Source organism: Tachypleus tridentatus, chromosome 7 (assembly GCF_004210375.1).
Source record: "Tachypleus tridentatus isolate NWPU-2018 chromosome 7, ASM421037v1, whole genome shotgun sequence".
In the NCBI taxonomy this organism is placed as follows: domain Eukaryota; kingdom Metazoa; phylum Arthropoda; class Merostomata; order Xiphosura; family Limulidae; genus Tachypleus; species Tachypleus tridentatus.
In genome coordinates this window covers 38,729,083-38,753,511 of record NC_134831.1, presented here as the reverse complement: position 1 = coordinate 38,753,511, position 24,429 = coordinate 38,729,083, and the positions used below count along the sequence as shown (strand labels likewise).

The 24,429-nt window shown below is 34.1% G+C and overlaps 1 protein-coding gene across 9 annotated transcripts in view; it reads right to left on the bottom strand.

The window, feature by feature from the left end:
* The window catches only part of LOC143255476 (alpha-2C adrenergic receptor-like), a 177,456-nt gene that overhangs the window by 99,402 nt on the left and 53,625 nt on the right, over window positions 1-24,429 (bottom strand). For 7 of the 9 annotated variants that reach the window (XR_013030676.1, XR_013030677.1, XR_013030679.1 and 4 more), the window contains one exon: window positions 19,369-19,456. The gene's annotated coding sequence lies outside the window, so the exon portion shown is untranslated. The remainder of the gene's footprint in view (window positions 1-19,368; window positions 19,457-24,429) is intronic. The other 2 variants (XR_013030678.1, XR_013030680.1) reach the window with 1 other exon arrangement.

Here is a 24,429-nt window from a genome sequence, read left to right as displayed (position 1 = left end):
CCCATTACTTAAGTTAATTAACAACAGGATTATTACCATATATAAGTTCATACATTAGCTATATATATATTAACAAACGCTCTAGTACTCGATATAAGTCTCTCTCTTAATTACTTATATTAACAAGCGGACCGGTGTCATAAATACGTCTTTCTATAACTAACGTAAATTACCAAAAGAACCGATTCTAGATGTACATTTTCCACTACTTACGTTAATTTACAACAGGATTAGTACCATATATAAGTATCTCTATTAGTTACTTATATTAACAACAGGACCAATATCAAAAATAAATATCTCTATTAGTTACGTATATTATCAACAAGACCAGTACCACATATAAGTTTGTAATTAGTTATGTACATTACCAACAGGGAATGTACCATACATAAGTCACTCTATTATTTACGTATATTATAAACAGGACCAGTATTATATGTAAGTTGTTTTCCATTAGTTCCGTATATTATGAACAGGACCAGTACCATATGTAAGTTGTTTTCCATTAGTTACGTATATTAACAACAGGACTAGAACCAAAAATATAAGTCTCTATTATCACTCATTCCCATTAGTTACGTATATCTACAACGAAACTACAACCAAATATAAGTCTCTAGTAATTACTTATATTAATAGCACGACCAGTACCAAATATAAATCTCTCTATTTCTTACATATATTGACAGCACCAGTACCAGATATAAGTTCATCTATTAGTTACGTATATTAACAACAGGGTCAGTACCATAAATAAATCTTTCTATTAGTTACATATATTAACAACAGGAACAGTACGAGATATACGTTTTTCCATTAGTTACGTATATTAAAAATATGATCAGTACCAAATATAATTTGATTCTTCTTCATAAGTTACGTATATTAACAAGAGGACGAATACCATAAATAAGTTTCTTAACTATCAGATCATCCCTTAAGTAATGTCAGATTTTAGGTTCAGAAAAAGAGAAAGGATTCCAAACATTTTTAATGTTATTTAATCAATAATATATGCTCCATGACTACTAACAACTTCCTGCCAACGCATCACAAACTTCTGAATGCTACTTCTATGAAATTCTTGGGGTTTGGAGGAAAAGAATGTAGAGACGGTAGTTTTGACATCTTTATGTGTTCCAAGCTCTTTTACATCAATATAGTTCTGCAAACTTTGGAATAGATGATAATCAGATGAGAGAAGGTCTGGAGAATAAGAAGGATGTGAAAGTTTTTCCCTGTCTAGCTCTACAATCTTTGCAGATGTGATCCTTTCTGTACAGGGCCATGCATTATCCTGGTGTAACACAACACCTTTACGACTGATCAAAGCAGGCCTCTTTTCTTTCAGTGCAACATTCAAGCACTCTAACTGTTGACAATAGAAGTCTAATGTAATTTTTACATTGGGTGGCAGCGACTCAAAGTGGATCACACCAACAGTATCCCACCAAATGCTTAACAAGGCTTTTCTAGGGAGGAGGTTCATTTTGGGCTGTGCATTAGCCAGTTTACCTGCACTGAGCCATTGTCTAAGGCACTTAACATTTTTATGAAACAACCATTTTCCATCTCCAGTCACTAACCTGTCTAAAAAGGTGAGCTGCGTTCACGATAGTGCAGAAAAGTGTAAAAGACCACTCTTGCTCTTAGGTTGGCTTCTGTCAAATCATGGGGGACCAATTTTCCAAGTTCTGACATAATTCCAAGCTGTTGCAGAATATGGTGAACTGTTGAATAGGTTGAAATAAGCTTCTGTGCTAGTTCTTCAACTGTTACAGCAAAATCTTCATCAAGTCAAGTACAGCCAGCAGCAAGTCATCATTAAACTCAGCAGGACAACCTAAACGTGCCGCATCACTTAAGCTGTTGATACCTGATCTGAATTTCTGAAACCACTTTCAATATTTTCCTTCACTGAAAGACTCCGCATCATAATCATCTTGAATGTTTCGTGTAGTTTCCGCTGCACTATTGCCTTTTGTAAACTCGTAAAAAATTATATGCCTAATATGCTCCTCAGACACATCCATCTTCAAAAGGGTTTATTTGATTAACGATCTGAAAAAGTGGAGTTGGGTTAGTTTCTTTTATTTGTCTGAACATTTGTATACACGTCCTACTACATATTTTAGTCATTAAAACCTTCAACACAGACAGAAATGAAGATGCACTTTCTGTATTAAATTTTCGGACATTACTTATGGGAAGACCTGATAGTTACATATATTAATCCAAGTACCAGTTCCATAAACAATTCCCTCTAGTAGTTACAATTATTAACAACAGGACTACTATCACATATTAGTTTTTATTTCTTTACGTATATTACCAGCAGAACTAGTACCTTAAATAAGTCTCTCTATTAGTTACGTATGCTAAAAACAGAACCAGTACCCTATATAAGTTTTTCAATTAGTTACGTCAATTAACAACAGGACTAGTACCATATATAAATCTCTCTATTAATTACGTATATCAATAACAGAACCAGTTCCATAAATAATTCTCTGAAGTAGTTAGGTATATTAACAACAGGACCAGTACCATAAATGAGTCTCTTTTTTAGTTACGTATATTAAGAACAGAACCAGTACCAGATATACGATCTTCCATTAGTCACATACACGACCCGTGCCAGATATAAGTTGTTTCTTTTTCATTAGTTACGTATATTAACAAACAGGACGAGTTACAGATATGTCTTTCTATTAGTCACATATATCAACTACAGCATAATTATCAGATATGTTTGTTTTCGATTAGTTATATATATTAACAACAAAAGCAGTACCATATATAAGTTTTTTCCATTGGTTACGTATATTACTAGCAGCACCAGTACTGTACAGAAGTCTCTCTATTTGTTGCATATATTAACAATAGCACCAGTAACATATAAAAGTTTCCATTAGTTACACTTATTAACAACAGGACAAGTAGCATATAGAAGTTTATTATTAATTACGTATATTAACAACAACAGCAGCACTATATAAGTTTCTTTTATACGTTAGCTAAATATATTAACAAGAGGAACAGTACCAGATATAAATTAATCTTTTATTTACGTTTATTAACAACATGACAAGTACAAGATACAAGTTTTCCACAAGTTATGTATATTAACAACAGGACAACTACCAGATATAAGTTGATTTTTTCATTAGTTACGTACATTACCAACAGCAACAGTATTCGATATAAGCTGTTTCTTTTTCATTGGTTGCGTATATTAACAACAGGATGAGTACCATAAATAAGTCTCTCTATTAGTTACGTATATTAACAACAGTATCAGCACCATATAAAAGTCTCTCTATGTGTTACACATGTTAATCACGGGACCAGTTTCATAAATAATCCCGTCTATTAGTTACGTATATTAACAACAGGACTAGCACTATAAATAAGTCTCTCTATCAGTTACCTATATTAACAACAGGGCCACTACCATATAAAAGGTTTATCCGTTAGCTACGTATACCTTATATAAGTTTTCTTCAATTAATTACGTATATTAACAACAGGACAAGTAGCAGATTTTTTTAGTTATCAATATTTACAAAAAGAACAGTATCATCTTTAAGTTTTCCCATTAGTTACTTATATTATCAGCAGGACCAGTAACATAAATGTCTCTTTTAGTTACGTATTTTATCAGAAGGACTTGTACCATATAAAAGTCTCTCTATTAGTTACAAAAGGGATACTACCAGATATAACAAACAAGGTTATAACAAATGTACCAACATGAATAAGAACAGCAAATAAAGTTATTACAAATATACCAAAAGGAATAACAACAACAAAACAGTTATTACAAATGTACCAACAAAAATAAGAACAGTAAAGGAAGTAATTACAAATGAACCAACAGGAATAAGAATAACAAAAAGTTATTACTAATGTACTAAGAAAAATAAGAAACACAAAGTTATTACAAATGTACCAATGAGAATAAGAACAACAAAGGAAGTTATTACAAAGATACAAACAGAAATAACAAAAACAGTTATTACAAATGTGCCAGTAAAAATAAGAACAACAAACAAATTTATTACAAATGTACCGAAAGGAACAAAAAAACAACAGTGTTATTACAAATTTACCAAAAGGAATAAGAAAAACAAACAAAGTTATTATAAATAAATCAAAAAGAATAAAAATAACAAAGGAAAATATTAAAAATGTACCAATAAGGACAACAATAACAATGTTATTGCAAATGAACCAACAGGAATAAGAACAAGAAACAAAGTTATTACAAATGTACCAAAAGGAATAAGAAAAACAAAGTTATTATAAATCAATCAAAAGGAATAAGAACAACAAATGAAATTATTATAACTGTACCAATGAGAATAAGAAAAAGAAACAAAGTTGTTACAAATGTACCAATAAGAATAAGAGCAACAAACAAAGTTATTATAAATCAATCAAAAGGAATAAGAACAACAAATGAAATTATTATTACTGTACCAATAAGAATAAAAACAAGAAATAAAGTTGTTACAAATATACCAATAAGAATAAGAACAACAAACAAAGTTACTGCAAATGAACCAACAGGATTAAGAACAACAAACAAAGTTATTACAAATGTACCAAAAGAAATAAGGAATAGGAAAATATTTGTTTGATTTAGATATGAAACAGTCGTTAAATATTACTAATACATTTTGTAATGAGAGTCACAAGCTTTGGAATTTTGGATGTCGTAAAATACATTGTTTGTGTTAACAGACAGAAGACAGCAACGTTACTTTCATAAATACAGAATATCTGATGAGCTGGTGGTCAGCTTTAATAAGGAACACTATAAAAGTGTAATAGAAACTTGGCAACAATTTCCCGTTATACAGAAGAGATGCATAACCTTCCTTTTATTTTGGTTGTCTTATCTCTGAACTATTAGCGGTTTTATTTGATGTGATGAAAGAAATCTCTACAGCTGTGTGGTGTCTGAGGTAATTATAGAACACATTAAAATGTGGTCGTAACAAAGGCAACTTAATTATCAGCTGGTCAAGAAATGTGTCTCTTATATAGTTTTTAAAACCCCATTACAACGAGAATTGGACTATTTTACATCTTAAAATATGTTTCTACAACAATTACACGAGGCGTACAAAAATATTTTGATATTTCTAATGGAACTGTATGATATTCTCAAATTCCCTCTAGAATCATACACGCGATGTAAAGCCAATATTATAAATACTTAATAAACCAATAAATATTAAATTTTTAACGCTATAATATATTGTGTTGTTTTAAACCTTAACATTTTAGACTAGTTCTCTTTACAACCTTCCACACGAGCCAACGATTTTCGCGGTTTAGGAAATGTTAGAAAATATTCACTGTACATTCTGTGAACGACACAAAGTGTTGTGTAAGCACTTGTAAAAACTTTAAAATAATTCCAAGTGTTATCCCGAAGAAGAAGTGTCCACCTTTTAAAAGTGTTCGTGTGATAGGGTTTCGATTTCTTGAAAATACGTTTTTCTAACAATATAAACTTTGCACATTATAATGTTCTGAACATAATAGTTTCAAAATCATAAGTATTGTTGTGAAGAGAATTTTCACTACAAAAACATTATTGTATTAAATGTAAACATGTACACATCTAAAATCATTTTTCTAAAATTTAAAATAGTGTTATTATTATTAATGAAGGCAATCATCACATAATCCTGCATTAAGATTTTATTCAACCTCTGGTGGAATAGAAATGAACTAAAATGAGTTTCAAGGCACGTTGTAAAAGTAACCCTATTATCTGATATACTTCCTTGATAAGGTGCAGACAGCTAACTGCCACTTGAAGTTTTTCTTTATACTTTGTATCAGGAAATAATTAATTAAGGCTCAGTCTGTTGAAAAACTGTTGATTGTTCTGAAATCAATCACGAGAGGGAGCTATATATCAGCTTAATTGTAAACTTTAATAACGTCACACTCAGTCATGTGTTAATAAAATCTCACTCAGCCCTGTGTTACAAACGACACACTCAATCCTGTGTTAACAACATCACACTAAACCCTATGTTGATAACATAACACTAAACCCTGTATTAATAACATCACACTAAACCCTGTATTAATAACATGACACTAAACCGTATGTTGATAACATAACACTAAATCTTGTGTTAAGAAAACACTGAACTAAGTTTTCATAACACAAATGAACATTTCAAGGATTTTTTAAATTTTTTTACGACTTCGGAGTTTAACTAAAATTTCACACTTTTAAGTCGTTGCTCTCTAATCACAAATTTAACTGAAGTCATGGAAACTTCTCGAAACTCAGAACGATTTCAAGTGTTCAAGAATTCAAAAGCATGTGGATTTGAAATGTAAAAATCTGTTCCATTTGTGAGAGAGTAATTGAGGAATTTTAAATGAGGAAGTAGAAGACAATTGAAATCTATTCCTTGCATCAAAACAATAGCTATATGTTTTACTAAAGCATGTAATGAAAACATGTGAACCTAAATATTATAAGGTACTGTCGTTTACAACAAAGTAATTTATATCATAATGAATCTGAAGCCTCAACGTATCGTAATGATCAACTTCGCCACGTCCTGTCATCTTCTATAAGATGTAGTTTCCATTATGATGCTTCTAATATTCCACTTAGTTTACGAGGACACCAATTTTCTCGCTTCCGTTTCAAAACACTGATCGCACAAACATTTCATAGGTGCTACGTGTGGCGACTTGTTTTAGTATGAAATAACAAACATACCCGTTTTATTTTCTAGCTGCTTGTTGTGTATGACAATATGAGTGGAAAATTTTTTACCTTGGTAAGCCTTGATCTCATTTCTAGACGAAGATTATTCATGTTGCGTACTGTTACCCAGGGCAGGTGCCGCTGACATCTCTATTCGTGAATTCTCACCACTTTATACGGAATGACGCCCTTATGACCACCAATCGTCTGGTCATATTAGCCTTTGTTTTTATTTTTCTAATTCTGACAGCATCAGGTTATTAGAGTTTAAATATGATACATCGTTTATCCATAGCGCGTTGTGCCACCAACTTCTCTTAATATGATACACATCAACTACTCATAATGCACCTAGTTTTCTATACTTTTGTTACTATGTGGTGAAGTAAAATGGACTCGAAAGCTTATAGCAAGCTAGTTTTTCTCACCTTCGAAGTGCTTTATGTGCGAGCAGATTAATAAATAAATATATATATATTATTCACATAGAAACAAACAGATACACACCAGGAAGATTATATGATAAAGATATTAAAGTATCTGTATCACTGTAAAGATATAGCACAGTCTTATGCTAGTTAAAATATTATTGTATTTTAAATTTAGAAAAATTCAAAATATTCAGAATACTACCCCACACAGAACAAAAACAATCGTTCAAGAAGCTACACTCTAAAAAAAATATATAACATGACGTAGCTTTATACAATGTTGGAAGAATTAATATATTCATAAAAATATAAGACATACATGGAAAGAATGACAGTATATAGAGTGAAAAGGAAGGCAGTTAATATGTATTAGCGTATACAGTGAAAGGAAAGTTAATTTACTGCCTACAACAATAAGACACACCGACAATATGTTATTAGTGTATGTCGTCATAAAAGACACCGCTAATATATATTAGTGTATACAGCGATAAGACATTATGTGTATGTATTAGTGTATACAGTAACGAGACATACCGACAATACATATTTCAGTATACAGTCACGAGGGACACCGTTAAGATATATTAGTGTATACAGCGATAATAAACCATGAATATATATACATTTGCGTATACAGCGATAAGAAACCATGAATATATATACATCTGCGTATACAACGATAAGAGACAATATTAAAATATATCACAGCATTAAGATAAAGTATGATTTGTTGTTTGCTGAAAATCTGACGATATTGGAATAAAACATTAAGGTAGGTTTAAGCCTATAAAAATAATTAGCTGTAATTTTTTATCTTTCTTTTCGATGGTATGAAGAAAGGTTATATCCATAATAGCTAACCGAATACTTTAGTAACATCTTGTAAGAACTTACTTAACCCGTGATTTTTGTTTGAACTGTTTTCTCTATTTATATATTTATTATTCAGTTCTCCATAGTTATAAAGACGTGTTAACAGCATCATTAGGTTATTTATAAATACTCAAGCATTACAACACTATCTATCAATCCTGTCTGAGACACGTAAAATTATCATTCTTTTACATAAAAACACATGACGACACCACCGTTCAGTTCTTTCTACATACCAGCACATGTGTGTTAACACTGCCATTCAGTTCGTTCTACAATGAAACACATACTATAATACCACTATCCAGTTCGTACTACGTACTAGTACACATGATAACACAAACATTCAGGTCTTTCAGCATACAAACACATAAATGATAACACCATCATCCACTTCTTTCTACATACCACTGCATACTGGTAACACCAACATCCAGTTCTTTCTACATACCAACACATATTGGTAACACCAACATCCAGTTCTTACTTCATATCAGTACATACTGGTAACACCAACATCCAGTTCTTTCTACATACCAACACATATTGGTAACACCAACATCCAGTTCTTACTTCATATCAGCACATACTGGTAACACCAACATCCAGTTCTTACTTCATATCAGCACATACTGGTAACACCAACATCCAGTTCTTACTTCATATCAGCACATACTGGTAACACCAACATCCAGTTGTTTCTACATACCAGTACATATTTGTAATACTACCATTCAGTTCTTTCTATACACCAATACACATGATAACACTGGTGTTTAGTTACCTCTAAGCACTAAAACATCATACCCTTGGTTGACGGTATGTTAACACTTCTGTTTCAAAGACTTTTTTTCGTAAAGGCAATAAAAAACAAGTAGAGAAAGAATTTTCACAACTCTAAGTACGGTAGTGTTTAATACGTAGGAATGGCCGAGGAAATAAATGGTCGACGCATATTATGTGTTGTTCATCGTGGTCTCAAACCTTTTTCATAACAATGTAAGAGGCTTTTATAAATACCTATCTTAGTTTCTTGTCGCGATTTTCAAAACCTATTAAGACCTAAGTTTAGCCAAACGACATCGCTCAAGTGGAGAAGCGGGGAGTAACGTAACAGACAAACGTCAATCTGACTACTCTAATTCTGACGTCAGAAAAGTTAGATCATCAGCACTTCAGGTTTTTAAATGATTTACACAGCAGTGTGTTCTATTTTAACTTTGGAACTTCAGAAGCAGGGCAGCATTTCACGAACTTCAACACATGATGTCCATCAAGACATCACCCGGCATGGCCAAGTAACCAATTAGGGCGCTGGACCCACAATCTTAGGGTTGCGGGTCCGAGTCTCTGTCACGTCAAACATGCTGATCTTTTCAGGCGTGGAGGCGTTATAAAGTTACGATCAATCCCACTATTCGTTGGTTAAAAAGTATCCCAAGATAAGCGGTGGATGTTGATGACAAGCCGCCTTCCATCTAGTCTTACACTAGTAATTAAGGACGACCAGCGAAGATAGCCCTCGTGTAGCTTTGAGCGAATTTCAAAAACAACAAACAGTGTCACAGTATGAAGACAGCTCCTGTAACTTATTACAAAAAAATATTGGTATTATTCAAAAAGATGGAAAATAAGTAGTAAATATTTTGATGGAAATAACAATGACTTAGAGATGAAAATATCAAGAAAATATAGAAACGACTAATACAAAATTCAATACAATAGGTTTGGTTTGTTTTTAATTTCGCCTAAAGCTACATGAGGGCTGTCTGCACTAGGCATCCCTAATTTACTAGTGTAAGACTAGAGGTAAGGTAGCTAGTCATCATCACCCACCGCCAACTCTTGGGCTATTCTTTTACCAACGAATAGTGGGATTGATCGAAAAATTATAACGCTCCCACGGCTGTAAGGGCGAGCATGTTTAATGCGACCGGGATTCGAATCCGCGACCCTCTGATTACGAGTCGAACGCCTTAACACACTTGGCCATGCATGGCCCTTACCATATAAATATCACTACACAAGTACAACATTGACTCAATCATATGGTTCTTAGCCATTGTAAGACTTCAGAGCATCACTCAGTTTAAATGTTTTTATTCAAATCTGAATTCATGGAACTAAAAGAAATTCCACATTTGGTTGGAAATGAGAGATTTATCCACTCGTATAATAAGTTTGTATGTTTTTCTCTATTTATCTCGAACCTACATTCTTTCCGCGCTCCCATCCCGACATTAGCCTTTGTTGTTTTCGAAGCTGTTTTTTTATTAGTCGCAGAAAAAATACTTGAAAGCAATATTACTAGTGAATGGATGCTTGGAAAATAGCATGTTATAACAACGTGTTTCAAAAGGACTTTTATTGTCATTTGTATTATCCAACTTTGTGCCATTATTATGTAATTGGTTTCAGAACAGGGTGTAGGTGTGTTTTCTTAGAGGAAAGCCATATCAGGCTACCTGCTGAGACCACCGAGGTCTGTGAATCGAACCCTGATTTTAGCGTTGTAAATCCGGAGACATGCCGCTGTACTAATGGGGGGGGGGGGCTTGTTATAGAACCCAGAAGGACATTTGAAATCTAGATTTATTATTTAGTATATATTACGTTGGTTGATATTTCAATTACAATATGGACGCTAACACATCGAGTGACGAATTATATAATTCTATTAATATATCGTGACAGGTAAATGCCAGTTTTGACCAGTTTTAAGTGTAATAAGTAAGTAAGGCGAGCATGTTTGGCGCGACTCGGGCGCGAACCCGCGACCCTTATGCGTTTGGCCATGCCAGGCCACTGTGTAAATTGCTACCACTTTACTAAAGTATTGAATAATCCTGTAACTCTATACTCTGGGTGTATTAATACTAGTTTACTACCAGTATTTAAAATCCTGTAATTCTATATTATATGTATATTGGTACTAGTTTACTACTACTATTTAACAATCCTGTATCTGAATACTCTGTCTACATTGGTACTACATCACAAAACGTACTTAACAATCCTGTAACCATATCCTATGTGTATATTGGAACTAATTTATTAAAGGTATTTAATAATCCTATAACTCTGTACTCTATGTGTATTGGTACTACTTTACTAATGGTATTTAATAATCCCATAGTTTATTTTATTATTCTCAAAGAGAGGACAGTTTTCGTCTTTATAAAGAAAATATTCTATACATAAACATCACCACGAACCTCACCTACAAGATATATCTGATAGTTTTGGTGAGCTTAGGTTCACTTAGTAACAAAATTACAATAAGAATTAGAGTGTATTATAATAGCACTGGAAAAAAGAAAGTTATTAACAAGTATTTTATAGCTAAGTTTGATGAAGTTAAATCTTCATAAATCTTCTATATGGTAAAATACGTATACATCTAAATCTTCTACTCGGTGAATGGCCCGGCATGGCCAGGTGGTAGGGCATTCGACTCGCCATTTGAGGGTCGCGGATTCGATTCCCCGTCACACAAGATATGCTTGCCCCTTTTAGTCGTGGGTGCTTATATTGTGACGGTCAATTCGACCATTCGTAGGTGAGTAGCCTAAAGTTTGGAAGTTGGTGGTGATTACTAGCTGTCTTCCTCTAGTCTTACACTGCTAAATTAGGGACGGCTAAAATACCTATACATGTAGTTCTTCTGCATGGTAAAATACCAATACAGTTAGCTAGATCTACACGATAAAATATTAATAGAGCCAAAACCTGTACCCGTCAACTATATGTAGATATGCACTATATAGCCAAAGTATGTGGACACCCATCCATCACACCCATATGTGCTTGTTGAACACCTCATTCCAAAACCATGGGCATTAATATGGAGTTGATCTCCCCTTTGCTGCAATAACAACCTCCACTCTTCTAAGAAGGCTTTTCACTAGATTTTGAAACATAGCTGCGAGGATTCGCTCCTATTCAGCCACATGAGCATTAGTGAGGTCGGACACTGATGTCGGGTGAGAAAGCCTGCCTCGCAGCTGGCATTCCAATTCATCCCAAAGGTGTTCGATGGAGTTGAGGTTAGGGCTCTGTGCAGGCCATTTAAGTTTTTCCACACCAACCTCGGCAAACCATGTATTTATGGACTTCCTTTTGTGCACGGGGGCATTGTCATGCTGAAACAAAAAAGGGCCTTCCCCAAACTGTTGCCACAAAGCTGGAAGTAGACAATTCTCCAGAATGTCATTGTATTCCGTAGCATAAGATTTCCCTTCACTGGAACTAAAGAACCTAGCCAAAACCATGAAAAACAGCCCCATACCATTATTCCTCCTCCACAAAAGTTTACAGTTGGCACTATGCATTCAGACAGATAACGTTCTCCTGGCATCCGCCAAACCTAGATTCGTCTGTCAGACTGCCAGATCGTAAAGCGCGACTCATCACTCAAGAGAACGCGTTTCCACTGCTCCAGAATCCAATGGCGGTGTCCTTTACACCACTCCAGCTGACGCTTGGCATTGCGCATAGTGATCTTTGGCTTGAAACCCATTTCATGAAGCTCCCGACGAACAAGTGCTGACGTTGCTTCCAGAGGCAGTCTGAAACTCGGTAGTGAGTATTGAAGCTGTGGACAGGCGATTTTTACGCGCTTCAGCACTCAGTAGTCCTGTTCAATGAGCTTGTGTGGCCTATCACTTCGTGACTGAACACTGTGGTTGCTCATGACGTTTCCACTTCACAACAACAGCACTTACAGTTGACCGGAGCAGCTCTAGCAGGGCAGAACTTTGACGAACTAACTTGTTAGAAAGGTGGCATTCTAAGACATTGCCATATTGAAAGTCACTGAGCTCTTCACTACGACCCATTCTACTGCCAGTTTTTGTCTATGGAGATTACATGGCTGTATGCTCGACTTTATGCACTTGTTAGCAATGGGTGTGGCTGAAATAACCGAACCTACTAATTACTTTTGACCATGTAGTGTAATCTAAATCTTCGAAACAGTAAAATACATATGCAATACATATAGAAGTAAATCATCTACACGATAAAATAGCTGCACAGTAAGATCTTCTACACAGAAAAATACATATACATCTAAACTCTCTTCCCGGTATAATACTTCTACATCCAGACCCTTTGTCCAGTAAAATGCCTACATATCTAAATCTCTTTTGACAAGCATTTTTACTTGAGAGCCCACTAATCAATCAAAGTTTAATTATTTTTATTGATACCATTGTTAGTGAATCTAAGAAAGATATTCTACAGTGATAGGGAATCGGCTTTTAACAGATAATTTATAATATTATTTATCAAAAGAAGCTTATATCTGGACTTATCAAACTAATTAAACCAATCAAATTACCCCAGATAATTTTCCTCCTGAGATATAGATTTCAGTACATGACGTAATCGTATTACTTATTTAGTTATGACGTTATTTTTGTTACAATTATTAAAGATTATTGTCATACAACGCGCTAAATTTAGGGATTTTATTTCTCGTCCAAGAAGAAATAATGTATATATAATTTTTTTTTACACCTACGACAATACGTAACTGCTGCTTTATATCCTCACGAAGTATTAGCGTTGAAGGTTTATTTAGTTGAAAAACGTTTCGATAATTTACCCTAAAATGATGGCTCTCTTCGGCTAATGGATAATCGATTAAGTTCTGAGGACTGAAATATCAGAAGTTTACAAATGGATACACAGATTAAGTTAATAAACTCTGATATTTGTTGGATCTTACGTAGCAGGGTCAAATGTCGTATTAGGTATAAGTGAATTAGATTAGAATAACAAATAGTACGTTTTTGATGTTAGTTTTTCAGCGCGAGAATAAACAATGAGACGATTGGAAATCGAATCCCAGATTTCAACATAATAATTTTAGAGACTTAGTACAGTTGGGCAGATTAAAAGAATACATGACCCCCACTTATAATTTTAATTAAATGCCTGCACCACTGGTTCACACTTTATCAGTTTAGTGATCAGTATCGCTATGATTTAAGTGTACTTTCTTTAATCAAGTTACGAACAGTAATTACTAGGCCTACTTATTTATGTGCTCTAATGTAAATCAATTCTAAATCGGGTAATCCAAGTGAACTCCAAGGGGTTGGGTAAATACGTTTAGGTTTATTAGAAACCTCGGGTTTTAAAAGATTCATTTGGTACCAGTCAGAAGTTGGTGAGTCTAGCAAACTTAATTAAGGGTTTTGTGGGAAATTCTGAGTTCCTCATTGTTTGTGGCAAAAATGTTTACCTTTCTACAAACCTCAGGAAAGAGAAGACTCGTTAGGTACTATTGAAAAATTGGTTTGATCAATGGTTTATGAGGAGTTAGGTGATACACACACGCTAAATCTTATTATATATATATGTACGGACAGATAGATGTCTTAGGCAAATATATAGCGCATGTGTGGGTGTGCTATATTAATCAAACATGGAAAAGTATAAGAAATTCATAACTGTATGGAACAGGTGTTGTGAACTAACCCTGATAGTATCGTTAAGGTCGCTCAGGGTTAGCTTCAAAGCCACGTCATACAGACTATTTTTTATGTGCAACATCCACACCTAATATGTTAAAGATAAAAGCTCATAAAATAGAAGTAAAATATTGCAACCAAAAGTGACTAAATTCGTTCTTCAAGAAAGGTGTTATAACCATGAATGTACCATTTCTATAGATACAGAGTTAAAGAAAAGAATTATAGCATTAAATGTACCCTTTCCACAGGTATAACGTTAAAGAGAAGAGTCGTAGCTATGAATGTACCCTTTCCACACATATATCGAGGTAAAAAATATTATAGCCATGAATGTATCATTTCTATGGACGTAGTGTTAAATAAAAGAGTTACGGCCAGGAATGTACCTTTTACATGGATACAACATTAAAGAAAAGAGTTATAGCCATGAATATCCCTTAACATAAATATAGACTTTAAAACAAGTGATATAGTCATAAATGTAACCTTCGCATAGATAAAGAGTTGAAAAGTATTATAGCCATGAAAGTGCCCTTTGAATGAATATAGCGGTAAAGAAAAGTGTTGTAGTCATGAAATAAAGAAAGGTGTTATGTTCATGAATTCGCCCCTATTCATGGATATTCAGTTAAAGAAAAGCGTTAAAGCCATAAATGCGCGGCTTCCACGAATATGAAGTTATGCCAATGAATATCTAAGTCTGATATGTCGACGTTTAATACACAGACTTAAGTTTGAGATGCAAGGTCAGAATTTTGCGTCTACGTACAACGGTTTCCAGCTGAAATTTATCATTAATCTTATTGGTTGCGTATATTGACTATGAAACCGCCATATTGGCAAACATCATATTGTGACAGCACTTGGCAGGTTATGAATATTTTTTTCCCACGACCATACGAAGAGTTATTCCAAGAACAACTAGTTAGAATTTCGTATTCCAATAATATTTTACTGTGTAATATTTTCCAGCAAGTTGGGTTTAAAATGTTTAAAAATAATTGTTCAGATGTAAGCGCCCTTCCTAAGCTAGTGAAGTATAATTGTAATAAATTGTATTTGTCATAAAACATTTATATTAAGCCTACTACATTTTTTAATATTGCATTCATTATTCACTTTTGGGCCCGGCATGGCCAAGCGCGTAAGGCGTGCGACTCGTAATCCGAGGGTCGCGGATTCGCGCCCGCGTCGAGCCAAACATGCTCGTCCTCCCAGCCGTGGGGGCGTTATAATGTGACGGTCAATCCCACTATTCGTTGGTAAAAGAGTAGCCCAAAAGTTGGCGGTGGGTGGTGATGACTAGCTGCCTTTCCTCTAGTCTTACACTACTAAATTAGGGACGGCTCGGTGCAGTGGGCAAATAACCTACTCACTTAAATACCTGTTGAAGAATCCGCAAGCGATTGCGGCCCTATGTTCCTTGATGGAATCTAATGGTGATAACTAACTAACTAACTATTCACTTTTAGTTTCCTTGAAGCATCTCGAACGACTGAATGAAAAATTTAGGTTCAGGAACTTCTATTATTATAACAATACTCAGTTTATATGTGTTCTGAAACTGCGCACACCTTACAATACAAATACGCATTGGTGCGCACTTCATTTCCACGGTAAATAAAAAGCGGATGTAAATATACTTTAGTAGACATTTTGTATTAAAACCTTATCGAAGTTATTAAAAGGGTCTAACGTTAGGTCGTACAACAATATTATAAGTTTATATACTGATAGTGTTAAGTACGGTAAAGTTTAGCCCTAAGTAAACTAAAGCAAAAACGTACAGTTACAATGTTAATTTATCTCTCATTCGAATATAGACCTGTACTTAATAAAGGCTTAACTAATGTTAGGCCTAAGACAAGTAGACTTATAGATTAAGGTTTCTTTATTCTATAAATACCCTCTTAACAATAGTACTATTGCATTAAAGATACTAATTTGACCGAAAATGTTTTCCGGGTGTCTTAGTAATAATATAGTAGGCCTGATAGTAATGTAATTAAAAATATTTCAGTCTCAAATACACAAAAATAAAAGAAAACTGGTTGATGGGAAGATAAAATACGCACCCCCCGCTGGTACAGCGGTAAGTCTACGGATTTACAAAGCTAAAATCAGGGGCTCGATTCCTCTTGGTGGGCTCAGCGGATAGCCCGATGTGTCTTTGCTATAAGACAAACACACAAGATGAAATACAGAAAATCTTAGACATGACTTCTCATTGTGCCAAATGTTGGCAGACAAGCGACTTCAGAAGTTTAATAGAGATAAATGTTACATAAGTAACCATATTACCATAGTGTATATACAAAGATTAAACTAATAAGTACATTTCCTTAGTATATAGTAGAATTTTAGCCACAATGTTTGTACAGTTTGTAACAAATAGCATCATTATTATAAACATGGAACACAAATATATTCACAACATTAAACATCTACATATGAAATTTGTTCAATGGGACAGTTTTTACGGACATTATGTGCGATTTATTATAACAGCAAACAATCTTATCAGACAGCTGTAGAAAGACGTGTAATTCAGCATTTCACCTGTCACAAGAGTACCTTACCAAAAAACGTATAACGATAAAATATAACATAAAATTATTATAAGTAACGTCTGTAATCTTATACCATTAACAATAACCATTTAATTCTTGGATAGTCCTCTTCGTACTCTAATAAACTCCGTAAGGCGTGGTGGCATATTGTCGATCAGGTTATTGGTGTAGTCCATCGTGATTAAATCTAACATATCACTAGAAGGTGATACAACTTAGCTACAGGGGTACGCTACTGTTCTGGCAATGTCCGTTTGCATCGTATCATTTGTGGACAGTCGAACAATTTGACACCCTTTATCTTCATGCACGTGACTGTATGACTGTACTCTAAGTGCAGAAAAAGTGCCTGAACAAAGGGTTGATCTGTGTCCAAAAATATTATACCAAAAACACATCCTTTCATTCAAAACAAGGTGTGTGTGCGTATTTTTACAAACAAATACTCAAAAAAAATTATACAGACCAGAATAATCACTTGTACGTGTTTATTCGATCACGTGCTACGTTATCTGTTACTACCAGAGCATTTACTCAATAACTATTTCATGTATGTAAACAATAACATCAATGTAGAACAGTATATAAACAATCTGACCAAGATATATGTGGTGGATGTAAAGGTTATATCAGTAAGTGGGTTATCCTACTGTATAATAATAAAAACGCACTAGATTAGTGTAGAGTTAATGTATAAATATTTTAAGTTTCACATTGATAAATTCACTGGAGTAGAGAGGTAAAGAATACATTAATATAGAAAATTTATGAATATTTCTGTTTCAGACAAACACCAGTATTGTTTGTTTTCTAGTTTATGCGTACCGCTACAAAGAGGCAGCATGTGTAAAGACGTCCTCTCTTTGCAAGTGAAAAACTAGAAAAGGAAGACATCAAGTGCTCGATAACAAACACCGCCATCTCTCGAATTTCTCACATCTAACCGGAGAGAAGGATTTGATTGCCACTGGAGCCACTGTATCTATAGTAACGAGACGCAAACTATGAATTCTTAAGATCACAGTTGGGGCATGCTTACAGGTAGAGAAACTCAGCAATAAGCGCAACAACCTATAGCAGCACAAAACTGGTAAAATTATACAGATATACTTCTGAATGTGTCTACAATATGTCTTCTTAAAACTTAGAACTGGACATTTTCTTTTTTTTTCTTCTGAAAACTAAAGTGTTCATATCATGCTTTTTAGTTATACATAATTCATTGCATCAAAATCATTCAAGCTCAAAAATGTTCATGATTTTACTAATATAAGCTGCATTGCTTCTATATATTAAAAGTGCTGGTCTTTAATAAAAAAAAACGTAAGTTTTTTTAAGAACTCACGTTTCTCAGTACTATATTTAAAAATTACATCAGTAAAAACATAATAAATTTGGTTTGGTTTTTGAATTCCGCGCAAAGCTACGCGACGACTATCTGCGCTATCCGTCCCTAATTTAGCAGTGTAAGACTACAAGGCAAGCAGTTAGTCATCATCACCCATTGCCAACTCTTGAGCTATTCTTTTACTAACCAATAGTACGATTAACCGCCACATTATAACGTCTCCACGGTTGAAACGGCAAGCATGTTTAATATAAAATATGATCAAACCCTCATGTTTGTTTTTTGAATTTCGCGCAAAGCTACTCGAAGGCTATCTGCGCTAGCCGTCCCTAATTTAGCAGTGTAAGACTACAGGGAAGGCAGCTAGTCATCACCACCTATCGCTAACCCTTGGGCTACTCTTTTACCAACGAATAGTGGGATTGACCGTATATTATAACGTCCCCACGGCTGAAAGGGCGAGCATGTTTGGTGCAAACGGGATTCGAACTCGCGACCCTCGGATTACGAGTCGAACGCCTTAACACACTTGGCCATGCCGGGCCATAAAACCCTCACGTACAATCCTAGTGTAAGTTGTGTTCTTGTGATTAAAGTATTTCTATTTAAATTTATTTTCTATTATAATAAAATGACTGTTGCACATACCAGTTGTCTTTCTAATTGTCTGAGTGTTGAATACCCAAGACATTAAATTTTTTTATGGATTTATGTTCGAGGTACCACACCATTCAGTAGATGGCGCAGGAGTGTTGGGGTTCGTTATAGTAAAAAAAAAAATTATTTTTTACTCAGAAGAAGGTATTCGGTAGTATATATAAACTTGCAAGGCAAGGTGAAGAAGGTTTCTCATCAGGTTTATATATAAATTAAGAATATGGTAAAAATCATGAAGGTTTCTACTTACTTCTTACCTTCTTTCTTCATATCTGCATCACTTGACCCGGAGAACAATAATCATATCTGCATCACTTGACCCGGAGAGCAATAATAACCTGTAAATAAAAGAGAAATATTTTTAATATATCATTTTATAAACTTTTATAATTTTAAAGCGGACATATTAATCCTCGCACAAGAAGGGAATACCAAATACTGCAGGACTTAAACTAATTCCTGAAACACCTTAGTTTCCTCTTAAGTTGTATAAGATTAACAAAAGGAAACATTGTTTAAACTATGTCTAGCAGTAATATTTTTGCCTGGACATCTTACATTCTCCTTTCAATTTTCTAAATAAACAAACTGTTCAACACTGGTTGCAGAGAATTACTACATACGTAGAAAGAGTGAAAGTGAAAAAACATCTCCAGAAAGGAACTGAAAACAAGTAAATCATTTATTCTGAAAAGAGGAAAATGGTCATTTCTTACAAAGTTTCTTCTCAAAACAATTCGCTTTGTTTGTTTTCTTGATGACCTACAATAGAAAGCTATCAGGAGCGGAATATAGAATATCGTTCCGGATGATAAACGATTTTCTTATCTCAGCGTACATTTTGTTTTACGTTACGAATATTTATAAATGTTATTTACGGATGCATTAGGTAAGGATAACATATATATTTTAAAAAACGACATAGCGAAGGTAGCACACCATTATTACGTTCCTTTGAATCGCGCCTTAAAATATGCAAACTGAAGAGAAAATACGTTCTACTGTTCAGCTCTTCGTTACATGTTTTTTCTTCAGAGCTGTTTTAAGTAGCCACACTTGAGAGGGTTAATCCACGAGCACGTGGTATGTAGTTACCAACATCTATCACGTAAGATATGGTCGTTATTTAGGTAACTCAAATGATGTTACCAATATATAAATCTCCCACTATAAACTGTATGATAAAGTGACATAAACTCTAGAACTAAAAAAAACACAGTACCATGAAGTGTCGTACACATTCTAACTGAAGATACAAACTGTAATATAAAATGACGTGCACACTAGAACTAAAGGCAAAATAATACCACAAAGTGATGTAAACACTAGAAGTAAAGGCAAGATAGTACCACAAAGTGACGTAAGCACTAGAAGTAAAGGCAAAATAATACCACAAAGTGACGTAAACGTTAGAAGTAAAGGCAAGATAGTACCACGAAGTGATGTAAACACTAGAAGTAAAATAAAAATAGTATCATAATGCGAAGTAAACACTAAAACTAAAAACAAAAAAACAGTACAATAAGGTGACATAAAAACTACAACACAATAGAATAACATTATCATAAAATTTTAATATTTTAAGTTGTTCAATAATAGATTTATTCAATTGCAAAAAAAAAACACTATAAAAACTCGTTGGCTGTAAGTTATAATAAAATATTTTACTTGTTATTGTGCCAAAAAAGGTAGTTTTTGTCACTGTTACTCTTAATAACTGCTTTATCGAAAGAAATACATATCGTGAAACTTAGTTCAACTGAACTGCTTGTGTGTATAGAAATAGAATTAATAAAGTTCTAATTAAATGACCACTGTTTTTGCAAACGTGCGCAGAATTACTGCAAGCCGTACATCAATATGGCGCATTTGTATTTTACTGCCGAAAGCGGACCTTACATATAAAGCCAATCATCAGTCAACGATTTAATAACAAGCTTTATTTATTACTGCTGTTCTATTAGCCCAGACATTACAAACACTTATTAAATATTTGGAGCAGAAGCGCCAATGAGATCATGTAATAAACGTAATCCGTTTAATACGGTAGAGGGTTCTCTTTCGTATCAAATTACAGTATTAAGGAACAATAGAAACGTATTTTTCAATTGTTAATAGTTTAAGTACACTACAGAATTTCAACGATCAATATTGTACATTATCATGAGGCTCTTTCTTTTTCTCGATACACTACAACGAAATCGATGAATAATGTATAATTCGTGCGCGTCCTCTATCTTGTAACACGTTTTAACAAATGGAACGTGAATTCTAGAGTCTCTCTTCTGTCAAAGCAAACGTGAAAAACATAGAAACATAAAACAGTAAACTTAGACTAAGATTACCTAAGCTTCTTGTAGACAAAGGAAAACATTTGAAAATATCTTGGGTGTGTTAACTATCACTAAAATAAGGAACAAAGCAGAGAAACATATTTGACAATTCATCAGGAACCTTCTTTGAAATAGACTCAACACCAATGGGGAAAAAGATAATATTAAACATATATTAAATATTGAAAATAACTTTTTTTTACAATTCATACATTTTTATTCGTTGCATACAACGAAACGTATGTTTACTTTATTGATAGCGTCCCCCAAGTTCACGTGACATCACAAGATTGTTTCTTTGTTTTAAATTTGACGCAAAGCTACACGAGGGGATATCCGTGCTAGCCGTCCCTAATTTAGCAGTTAATAATGTAAACACTGTTTACACACAGTACACGTCTTAGTACTGTCATTTTTTCAAGTTAATCTCTATTTCATCCAACATTTGTTGAGGTTACTTAGATGTTTCATATTGGTTATCTGGACTCTTTCTTTGCTTTTCTATTTTTATTTGCATACCAACTTGCATAACGTGCGCTTTGTCTGATGTGGTTTTAGGACCGACTGACGTGACCTATATATTCTTAGCTTTATTTTGTTATTTGAATACTTAGAAACATAACAATCTTTCACCCTGTCTTTGTCGTATACGTTGATATTACCGAGAAATAAGTACACACTGGGTTTTTACAAACCTAGAAATCAAATAATAAATAATATTACTTTGTTGCCTATATCCCTGACTCACAAAGACTGACGGGTCAATATAGTCTTGGTTTAACTAGTTGTTCTGAACATTATTAAGAAACTTCACGGAAAGAAACAGAAAGAACCAATCCATAATGCTTAATAATTTATTTGTCCCAATCATAATTTATATCAGTCTGATGTTAAGTTCAAAACAATATGTACGAAACTTTAAATACATTATACGTCAAAGAAAGCAACAAATCTGACAGACACCAAAACAGGTAGGAAACACTGCATCACTCAAACATATTTCTCTCAGTTAAATGAGAGTTTTAATTTCACTTACTGCTACCTGCTTACATCCATAAAACCAGTTTATGTTCCATTTGGTTATCTCATAAGTTCAGTTAAAAGCAAAAGTGTGTATACATTTGTTTTACTCATTTGACACGAAGGTGTCTACAATGGAACACTCTCTACGATCTTCTAACACGGGTTTTTATAAATGGCTATTTATTATTAATAAAATATACTCCAAGCAAGTTCATATATTTCAAGCTTACGGTTTCTGATAAATGTTCACTGATGACTACAACGTAAAGGTTCATTTTCCTTAGTTACAATAAATCGCTTTTTGTCTTCCAAAAATGTAATTAGATGTTATTGTTTCGGATCTTTGTGCAAAGCTACACATGACTATCAACGCTAGCGTAGTATAACTTGGAGCTTAAAGACTATAGGAAAGCCAGCTACTGAGAACAGCTACTGCTGGATCACTAAACTCAACTAGTGGAGCTTGACCCTCGACTAGAACCATTGATCCCATTAATCGCAGACCTACCTTAGGGGAAGACAAAAATAATACGACTTTTAAAGAACACAAATCTCCAAATAACTGATGTAAACACCCTTAGTGCAGTTAACATTACTGAGTAGCGGCGCTCTACTCCTAAGAAATTAACTCCAAAACACAGATTAGACAAACAACTATTTCAAATAACAGAATCTCAAATCTTACAAATAATATTTTTGTTTGTAGGATAATTCTGTGGTTAACTTTGTTAGAGTTATGTCACATAATGTGACATGATTCGTTTAGTTTGTTTTGAACTTCGCGAAAAGCTATATAAGGGCTACCTGCGCTAGCCGTCCATAATTTAGCAGTATATGACAAGAGGAAAGGCAGCTAGTCATCACAACCCACCACCAACTCTTGGGCTACTCTTTTTACCAACAAATAGTGGGGTTGATCGTTACATTATAACGCCCCCACAGATGAAAGGGCAAGGATGTTTGGTGTGACGGGGATTTGAACCCGCGACCCTCAGATTACGAGTCGAGTGCCTTAACCACCTGGCTATGGTGAGACGTGACATAATAACCCACACATAACCAAACGGGATATTTTTATTGCTAAATTTGAAACTCTGGTGGGTTTTTTTAAGTTTATACAAAGCTATTTGATGGTTGTCTGCGCCAGCTGCCCCTAGTTTGGCAGGCTTAGACTAAAGGGAAAGTAACTATTCAACAAGAGCCACCGCCAACTCTTGGGGTACTTTTTAACCTACAAATAGTTGTACTGACCGTCACATTGTAACCGTCTAGGGCTGACACGGATTCGAACCCGTGGCCCGCAGAAAGACAGTCCAACGTCCTAATCACCAGGTCATCTACCTTCGCACAGTAACGCAGTCTGTAAAATCACGTTTTAAAACATGAAATCTATAAATCCATATCATTTTATTTGTTTTTAGATGTAAAAAATGTAACTGTACAAAACGTCTATAGTACCACTCGAATCATATTTTATGTTCTGTTCACACAATAGTAACATTCATTAAGAAACAATACTGTAACAGCACAGATATAACAAATTTAAAAGCTAATATTTATGCATACCTTTAACAAAGTATAATAAAAATTTGATTAACAAATGTTCTACAAAAATAAAGAATGAACAAGACATTGAATAATATGAACATTCCATTTGCAAAATCACGAAGGAATTAACATAAAAAACAAAAAGACATTGATTAACATGAAAATTCATTCCATTTACACCATGACGAAGGAATAAACATAAGAAACACACGGACTTTGAATAATATGAACATTCCATTTACACCATGACGAAGGAATTAACATAAAGAAACACAAGGACATTTAATAACATGAACATTCATTCCACTTACACCATGATGAAGGAATTAACACAAAGAAACACAAGGACATTGAATAACATGAACATTCATTCCACTTACACCATGACGAAGGAATTAACACAAAGA